This window comes from Porites lutea, chromosome 12 (genome assembly GCF_958299795.1).
Source record: "Porites lutea chromosome 12, jaPorLute2.1, whole genome shotgun sequence".
NCBI lineage: Eukaryota > Metazoa > Cnidaria > Anthozoa > Scleractinia > Poritidae > Porites > Porites lutea.
Window position 1 is genome coordinate 16,466,958 of NC_133212.1, and position 7,777 is coordinate 16,474,734.

The 7,777-nt window shown below is 39.6% G+C and overlaps 1 pseudogene; it reads right to left on the minus strand.

Moving 5' to 3' along the window:
• Positions 1-7,468, minus strand: part of LOC140953772 (uncharacterized) — a 7,551-nt pseudogene extending 83 nt beyond the window's left edge.
• Positions 7,469-7,777: the final 309 nt, after the last annotated feature.

Here is a 7,777-nt window from a genome sequence, read left to right on the forward strand (position 1 = left end):
TGAAGTACTTATTTTTGTCTACAGATTCGGGACGACGGAAGCCATAACAAAGATCAATATAACCTTTTTTATCCTTGCACCAGATCTGTAGATCATAATACTTCGCGTTACCAAAGCTCGGTCCCTTATCACTGGAACATCGTATACCACCATCTGGGTTTGAATCGAGCTTTACCGCTTGGTTTCAAGTAGGATTCACCAGTGTGAATAAGAAAGACCCAGTGTCACCAGTGAAAGTTTGAGAAGAAGCTTAAAATAGATAGATAGATAGATAGATAAACAATAAATAAATAAGTAAATAAATAAATAAATAAATAATGGGACCTTTGTTGACAGCAACTGGCGTATTGGCAACTAAACCACGTATTCCATAGACTATAAATAATAAATTTAATTGTAAAACTATTACTTACGTGAGGACCATGACTTTGAGGTATAGCCTCCGAACATAGAACTTCCACTTTGTATCACTACAAGGGTGGGTCCTTTGTTGTCACAGCACCGATGAAAGCATGCAGCATTTTTTCCGTCTGTGGTGGCTCGAAACAGCAAGGTACAAGAAGCCCTAGGCGGCAACCATGACATAATAGTGGAAGATTGACTTTCTTCCTTTATTATACAGGATAAGATGGTTAGGTTGCCTTTCAGTTGAGTGATTATCCCTTGAATCTGATAAAAGTTGGCCTCATCAAGAAGCTCGTCCCTACGAGTTTTCTTTTCTGGGCAACGTAGCACACCATGACGAAGGTAGTTCAATATGTACTTAAGTATATAATTTTAGTTAAAAAAAAAAACTATAGATCAGATAGCTCGGCATTGTCAAGTATTTTTCCAGCAGGGGAGGGTGGCTTTGGGCAAATGATGTATCGGTCCCTAGAAAGGTCACCTCAGGACCCCCGGGATGGAATTTTTTTGTACAGTGCCCAGGCCTCATTTTCTTGGCCGCGTGCTGATCTGGCCCGGCTGCTTCGGCGAGCATATTCTCGGTCTGTTTGGATTATATTCTTCGAGTTTGTCAAAGTCTGTGGGATTCGTTTCTCCATCTGGGAAAGCTTCATTGGTTTCTATATCTGCTGCTATCCTATTTCTACGATCCTGGCATGTTTATTTTCCGTTGGAGTTCGAATTTCGTGGAAAAAGTTGTGTTGAATGAGAGCATGTCGGCGAAAATGGCACCTCGTGTTTCCTACCTTGTATATTATTATTGTAGATAGAGTGAATTTAAACAAATTACTGCAAATTATCACGAAACTTCGTTGGAGCAATAAGGACAACAACAATTAACTGCAGAGCAAGTTTTATTAATCTTTATTTAGTATTTCCTAGAAATTTTAGGATGATATTTTTACCCCATACAAACACTGTAATTTTACTGGAACCGTACTGTGGTACTATCACAGAGCCTGGGTTACTTGTGGTAATGCCAAATTATGCGTGACGCATATTTTTACTGACTTCTAGTAATCATAGATTAGTGAGTACGTTCCAGTCTCCTTCTTTTTACCGTCAAGCATTTAATATTTCAAAATGGGGTAAATGTCATGAAAATATATCTTTTTATTTATGATTCTTTCTATGCTCTCATTCTATTTTAATCACCTTAATATAGATTTAGCCAGGGCTAAAAGCGAGGCTCCCATTAGTAAATTTATAATTTAAATTAAACAATAAACTTGTATTGGAATTCCACAATTCAGTTAACTTTAGAGCACATTTATGTGACTTTTGAGGGAAAGGCTACCTGATTTTAGAGAAAAATAATTTTCAAACAGCCCAAGAGTGAACCAAATCTTACCTCGAGTTGATAGCCTCATACGTACACTCAAAAACTGGTAATCATCTTTTATCACATTTAAGAGCCGTAATGGCTATTGATCACCGTAGATCAATTAGGCTTGGAAAAAAAATCAGGCCAACGTTTTGGCGTTCGACAAGTTTACTTTGCAAAATCTTGCCAACAAATCTGGGTGCGTGTAAACCAACCTTTAATACCATGGACAGAAAGCAGTATTTCACAATACAAATTGCACTCATTCAATATTCATAAACTGTTAAAAAAATTTCCAAAATCACCTATACGGCCATCCGGTTCTCACTTTTGTAGTGCGAGCTGTGGCGAGTGTTTGAATGAACATTAACAGAGTTACGCTCCAAGATAATAAAGAGCACTCCCGAAACAGTCTTGCTTTCTGCTGTTCCCAAAATGGCTCGTGTGTCAGGGAACTTTATTTAGTTTTTTGTTGTTGCTTGGGGGGATGCATTGCATGCATCTGTGGCGGTTAAGTCTGCGTTGCGACTTCCTTCAAGCTTTTGGCATTGCTTGTGTCTTGCCATCTTTTGAGCTATTCCTTTGCCTTAATCTTGTCCGATCAAGCCCGTGCGGCGCTGGGGAGATAAGAAAGGCTCTGCCAAGATTCTTGTCCTACCCCACGGTAGTGGGGCGATAAGTAAGGCTTGTGTTATTTTGTGCGCATAACCCGAAGTCGCTATAACCTGCCACAGGGCTGTGTCCCCCCCTTATTACGCCATCATGTAGTTGTTGTTTATTTAGCCTGCGTGCGTCATTTACTTGCGTGACGTTTGCATGCGTATCTTACAAGCGGAATAGTGACATTAATAAAGAATTTATCATGTTTATTTTTTATTTGATGGTTTAACGCGCGGCATTTTGAGAACTCCTGCAAGCGATGTTCACTGAACGACTGAAAACAATCGGCACAGCGATTAAAATAATAAGAGAGACTACTAACAATCAATAAAAGAAATATAATTCGGTGAAACATATACAGAGACAACAATTTTCATTTAGGAAGACAAGTATTAAAGTGTCCCTAAATATCCTGAGTCTTCAAGCTTCAAGCTTAAGTTTGCTTAAGTTTATGTTTTAAGCCGGCTTCCCGGTGTTTGCTTTTTTCAAAGACGAACTCGAGGCAAGAAAATCGCTCAAAGCTTTCTTTTTCCGGCCAGGATTATAACTAAATATTCTTTGGAACGTTTTCTTTCTATTTGCGGTGAGAAACTGTCTGAAGGCTTTTTAAAGTTCTGTAAGATTATATCAAACCTGATACTCGGTGAGATCGTTGTCTCAAATCTTACAAACGTGCATAAACTAAATTCCCGCATAAACTACGCTCGACTTCATTAAATTAGATACAAAAAACAAACATGAAATACAATAATTTCTATGGCTTACCATTCGAGATGCAGCTCCTGAAAGGTACCAAGTAAAGCCAGTATCGCTTCAGACTTTGCAATCCTCTTACGCATCAAGCAAGGTGAAAACGAAAACGATGCCATCCGAAATCGGATTTCCGACTTTGACAAGCGACGTATTTCTCAACCAAAAACCCAATAAACAAACTAGCCATGAGTAACAGAAGACTCCTGATAGCAGCTGAATTTCATTTTGTACATCCAGTGGAAAAAGACAGTTAAAAACATCACAAGTTGACACAAAACTCTGTCAGCTTCAGCTGTTAAAGTAAACAAGATTCAAGATGCTGCATAAATTTTGCGCATGAACTCACCTGTCAAATTTTGACCAATCAGAGGATAAAAATTGGACGTAGAGCGTGACCAACGCGTGACCATTGTGAGAAAAGTCAAAAACAACTGTCTTCCCTGCCTGTAACAGCTGGCTGAATTTTCACGTCCGAGGTCAGTTTGCAATCAAAATTTTAATTGTGCAGCACATAAACAACATATTTCATATGTATTTAGAAAAAAATTGCACTTGAGCTTGCGATCCCTTGAAAACTAGTTTACTTGTCAGCGGATAACTTCAAAAAAGTACTTGACCTCGATGGATCGACACCTGAGCCCGCGATACGGTCAAGTGATACTGGTCAGCGGGTACTCTGTTTTGACAGCTGTCAATTGATCAAAGCATTGATGTCCAATATGTGTGCATTATCAGTTTTCCTGTGCTCCTAGTAAAAGTATGAGATTGAACGTTGTTCGCGATCTAGTAAAACAGTCAACTGGTCAGCGGACAGCTTCCAAATAAATCACGTCACCTCGATGAGTTGACACATGACCCCGCGATATGGTCATGGGATACTGGTTAGTGGCTATCCTGTTTTGACAGCTGTCAATTGACCATATTGTTAATATCCTATATTAAAGATGCGGACTTGCCAAGACACGCCTGAGACACCCCTCCCTTCCTTTTGATAGTCTCCCCTACCCCACCCATACAATCTGTAGACGCGTACGTACGTACGCTCGGTCAATCACGTGACAACCAAACGAAAAGAGGTTGACTATATTCCATGGGTATGGGGCTCTGTCCCACGCGCGCTTCGCGCGCGCGGGAGCCCCGCTATAAAAGATTCCCCAGACTTGAGCATGCGTTAGGCCAAGAGAGAGAAGAGAGTATTCACCGGCGAAAAATGTCTGCGCATGCTCTACTAAAAATGACACGTGATCTATTTCGGGCAATGTCATTGGCTCTGAGGCAAAAATACCCGCGAAATGTTGTTGAGATGAAAGAAGCGATGGCAGCTTTTTTTGGCAGTGACAGCGTTGCAATTTCCTGCCACTGTAAGAGATCAAAAATTTTTTTCATCAAAGTTTTGACGGAAGTGTGTTCTCTAGAGAATATAGCGTCCTGGAACTGGCGAAAAATCGCAGTGGCATGGTCTGATTCAGTGTTGTTGACGTTGAGATCGCGGGTTTGCATGTGGAAGACATGCCGAAAAGGTGGGTAATTTTTACTCTCTTTGTTTACTGCATGTTCCGTGCAACTCGGTACAAAAAGAAATTATAAAGTAGTGGAAGAAAAATTATTGGGCTTTGTTTTGGTATATAAATTAGCTTGTACCGAGTTGCACGGAAGCGACAGTTTTGTTAAATGTGTATCCCGTTTTTGTGTCAAAATTCGACTTTGTGAATCTGACATTCGACAACATTCGACTGTTGATCGAAGAGCGTATTACAACGCTATCCAAAATGTTTTTGTTGTTTAGTTCAAGTCTCTTATCACGGATTCAACCAAAAAAGTAGAGGGACAGACATTTTAGGGCTTTGTTTTGTTAATATGACTTAGCTAGTACTTTGTTGCTGGAAAAACTATATTTAGATGCTAAATCTCCGTGTGTGTGTGTGTGTTTACTCCGTTTATGGCAGAAAAATAAGCTTACGCATGGTTCAAGTTAATCCCGTGTCACTCGGTACAAAAGGAAATTATAAAGAAGGCAACGAAATATTCTTAGCGATTGTCTTGCTGTGTAAATTGTCTTGTGGCTAGTGGATCGAAAGCGGCCGGGTTTGCCGCAGTTTTCTAAAGTGCGTAGTTCGAAACGTGATGTTGTCGACCGATGCAGATTTCATTGTTGTTGCACATCATTACAGCTTTGTATGTGAAAGAAATTTGAGTTTTATCCGAACTGTCGAATGAAAAAATGTGAGAGTGTTTTCATTAAACGCTTAGATTGTTTTGGAGCTACAGTTCGATAGGTCCAGCAACATTTTGATTTGTAAAAAAAATTCTGTTTACAGAATGTGTACAGCTGCTGTACATTTAGGCTTGCAATTTTATAATTGAAGGATCGAAGTTTAGATTATTTTGCTCATAAACTTGGCTTGGGATTATCCACACAACGACTTACTTGTTACTTTCTTCGTTAGGAACCGCACTTTCGGACATTATTTCCCCCGTGTACAATTTTTTAGTACTAAATTTTTGTACACAGGGCTTTCTGTGGGGGTTTCCTTTTTGCTTGAAAATTGTATCCTGGAAGGAGATGAACAGGGTAATTTTCCTGTGAATGCTTTTGTTTTTGTGTCCATCGTTTTTGGCTAAATTTTTCTGAGCAAAGTTACGAGTGAATGATAGAGTTAACATGTTATTAAGTATTCAAAAGTTCTTTCCAAGAAAAAAAATAATTATCACAAAATAAACTTACAGGAGTTTAAAGTTTGGAGTAAACTTTGAGTCTTAATGAAATTTTAGTTGGATCATGTTGATGAATGCATTTGTGTAGGATATACAGTTGTAATCAAAGTTCTCTTGTTTTATATAAATTATTTCCCTAATTTAAAAAATTTCATTATCTTATTCAGATCAAGCACAGTAACCATTGAAAAGAAAAAAAAAACCTGCTCGGTCATAGACGGCTTTAAAGTTTTGATCTTAAAATTGCACCCGTTCACAATGAAAAGAACATGAATGCAGACACCACAGTTCATTTAGCTCAAGTTCCAGCTTTTTTTTTTTTATAAATTATAAAGTCTTGCGGGAGAAAAAAAACATATAGCTGTATCTTTTCGGTGGAAAAAAAAAATGAAATAAAATAACTTCCAGGTGTCTAAGCAATTTCAAAGGACCCCTAATGTCTTATTTCTCCGCTGCATTGAGCTGTCAACAAAGGCCGTTTTTCCTAGTGACCCGGCTTTTATCAGAAATCTTGTCGTTCGTGATCGTGAAGAGTGATCCGGTAAACCGGCCAAAACACGAGCATCGCAGGGAATGAATCCCATAGGAATAGGTGAAAAAGGATAATAAAAAGTCTGGGCTATTCTAAGAAAATCCGTATATGCATTTGCAACTCATATTAAGCGGCAATTAATCTTCTTTCCACTGGAATAAACAAACGATGGAGGTATTGCCGCCATTTTGAATTTGGCAATGTCACGTGGTAGTGCGTCGACCAATCAGACGTTTTTCGCCGGTGAAGAAGAGAGTATCTAAGGCTAAGCAGTTAACCATCTAAAATAGCCCTCACTGATGTTCTGTCCAGACCATGATGAATGCATACTTAGCCTATCATTTCCCTTGTAAGTCTGAGCAAGAGTGCATGAAGATTCCACTGCATGCATCTTTATAGCCTGTGCCAGGTTCTCAGATAGTATAGTGGGGACGTATTAAAGGAGCAAAGCGAAAATAAGACGCGCGCGACTTGGGAAAGGGTCTCTCCCCAGCCCCCGCGCGTTTTTCGCATTTCTTTTTACTGAACGACTTTTTACCACTATCTCAGAGCCTGGAACAGGCTAGCATCATTATGGCTTGTATGACACTTACCGGAAGAGTTTACCATCGCGGTCAATAAAATATGCTCCATCGTCGCCGTCTGGTTTTAGCCAATGCCTTCCGGAAAACATCACACACAGCACAGAATCTGGATCTTTCCCCAGGGTGTCCAGTGTGGTTCTATATACTTTTCCACCGACGTTCAACTTAACCGCGCTTCCAAAGTGGACTTTATCTAGGGTTTTGGACAACTTTTCAAAGGCTGGCTCCTCTTCTTTAAAATTGTCAAGATCCTGCTTAACCAGCTCACGTGCTTCATTCATAAGCTTGTGTTCCTCGACAACTTTAGCGCAAGCTAAGTCAAATAAGTCCAGTTCCTCTTTGGCAGCCATATTCACTCAGCACTTCCGCAAGGAAGTTAACTGAAATGGGACCACTTTCCTCCTCGTCAGCGGATTTACGTCATGTTTTCACGATGATGTGCTTTGTTTTTCAGTCTAATCATCAATCATGGAGCAATAATAAAGACTAGAAAAGATTCTAAAAAGTATGCACAATACGACACGCAAGGGATACCACCAAGAAAGCCCCTCTCCCAGAGATAGTAGCAGAGTGGTTTTCTTATTAAAATCGTCGAGGTTGCAGAACCATCATATATATTTTTTTACTGATCACAACAATCATTAAAATCATGAAACCAGATGCGAAGCACAATTTGCCGTACACCCTCTCACCCTGGTCTTCCTCAGTTTTCATCACGTGTTGCATAGTTCACGAAGTTGCAATGATACAAAACGCGCGAAAAAA